This window comes from Bidens hawaiensis, unplaced genomic scaffold (assembly GCF_021521415.1).
Source record: "Bidens hawaiensis isolate Kalapana, Puna unplaced genomic scaffold, B.hawaiensis_p1.1 tig00056336_1, whole genome shotgun sequence".
NCBI lineage: Eukaryota > Viridiplantae > Streptophyta > Magnoliopsida > Asterales > Asteraceae > Bidens > Bidens hawaiensis.
In genome coordinates, this window is record NW_027500163.1 from 57016 (window position 1) to 59326 (window position 2311).

Genomic DNA, 2311 nt, shown 5'->3' on the forward strand with positions numbered 1-2311 from the left:
CATAACAACATAAGCAGCCTTTATTAGATAAAACAATTAACCTTTTTAACTAAAAGTTTGTTTATTATTTAGAAAATTTAGATTTTAATAATCTTAACTATTAGGTATTGACTAATAATAATCCTGACGAAAAATCTAACTGGTGACAATCCTAGCTTTTAGTTTGTCACCAACAACAATCCATACTAAGAGAATGTTATCCGTTAACTTATGATGATATGACATGTGAGGTTTCAAATCCTAGCTTTTAGTTTGTCACCAACAACAATCCCATACTAACAGAACGTTATCCGTTAACTCATGATGGTATGGCATGTGAGGTTTCAAATCCTAGCTTTTAGTTTCACCAACAAAAATCCCATACTAACAGAACGTTATCTGTTAATTTATGATGATATGGCATGTGAGGTTTCAATGACTTGGATTTTTTTTTTTTGGATCCAAAGTTTGAGTTTAGTGTTGTGAAGTGACATAACTACCCTTATTGTAAAAACATGAAACCTATTTTTTAATTAAAATTTAGAAAACTTAATATTAAAGAAAATTTAATAATTAAATATTATGTACTCATTTGTCGATGGGATGTCACAGCAAATAAATAAACCATCTCCGGCCACCATCTGCAATTAATGTTTCTTTTTATTTAACTTTAAAAGAAGAGAAGCAGAACTCAAAAAGAAGAGAGACATAACTGTAGGAGTGTAAGAGCATTTACATCAAGCCATACCTTCCAAGGTTTGAGTGATGGACAATAAAGCAAGTTTGATGTGGAAATAATCCATAATTGTGGTGCCAAGTTCATGAACTAAACATGTTGCAGACTTGTACAGTGGGTCCCTCCCCTCTTATGCACACACATACTATATACATACACATATACATACACATACACATACAAACATACCATTTTTTTTCTTAAACCGGTTTACAAACGAACCGGTCTGAATCAGTTTGGCTAGTTCTACAGCTTAAATCGGTTCGGTTTGTAAAAAAACAAGTTTTGTACACTTCTAGGTAGAACCGTAGAAGAGAAAGGCATTATATATATATATATATTAAATGAGAAGTAGTTGGTACTCACAATATTCTACTGTTCATAAGAGGATCGGGTTATCATCTGACACGTGTTTAAAGCTTCGTTAATTTCAAAGAGGTAGTTACAACTCAATAATTTACTCTCCTGATTTACACATCATTACTCTTTGTTTTTTCTTTACAATCCTGGGCAAAGCATCTTTTGCCCTCATGGCCTCATTCAAATTCGATCCTTGAAAATCAAATTCATTAAACCCTAATACTAACTACTGTCCAGACTTGTGAGGGTTGTTGCTGGTGAGTAAACACTCACAGGAAAGAAGACAGAGCAACGCCATCCGTCCTATCGGCTCTTCGTCGGGAGTAATCCGTCACAAGCTCTTGTAAGTCTTTATCCCATATTTGTGTTACTGTAACATGTTCATTTGACCAAAATTCGGTTTGTTATTCTTCTCGCTTTATCTAACACTGAAATTGGGGCCTTTTTTTTTAATTAAACATGATGATGATTCGTATTTATTCTTTTTAATGCTCTTTGTATAATTAAGATTTAGATATTAAATATGTTAATACTAAGTTATTTATTCATTTTGCAGAACCTGCTAGCAGGTCTACACATCACTGAGCTTTCCAAGTTTTTCCTTCACATAATTTTTATATTTTTTTATTTTATTTGTAAATTTTAATACAGTGATAATACTTCAATCATTTAATTTCGGTAGAGCTTAAAAGCATATTAATTTTTTCCATAGTTTGGTTGCAGACTTGCAGCGGCTCCTTCTCTTAACGTCATAACGTAATAATAAAGGTGTAGTTTTTTAACTGCCGCATCTTCTGAACTTGATTACTATAATTTAGGTCTATAAACGAACCAAACAAACACGAACAAGAGCATGTTCGTGTTAGCTTATTTAACTTTAACTAAACACGAAGTACAAAATAAAGTTGAATATTCCCACTTGATATAATATATAATGTTCGCACCCATCAATAAAGGATTGATTTTTGTGTTATATAATTATAAGAAAATTTTGTAGAAGCATAAATAATAAAGAAAAAGCATCAGAATATATAACACTAGGTTATAAACCTGTGTATCACACGGGATTGGGTATCAAACATTTTAAAATAAAAAAATATAATAAATAAATAAATACAAATTATATTTAACAATGTTTCATTTATAATTACAAATTAATTTCATATCTACTTCTTAACACTCATTCAAGATATAAAAGTAGTACCCAATTATAACTCTAGTACTTTAGAACCTACG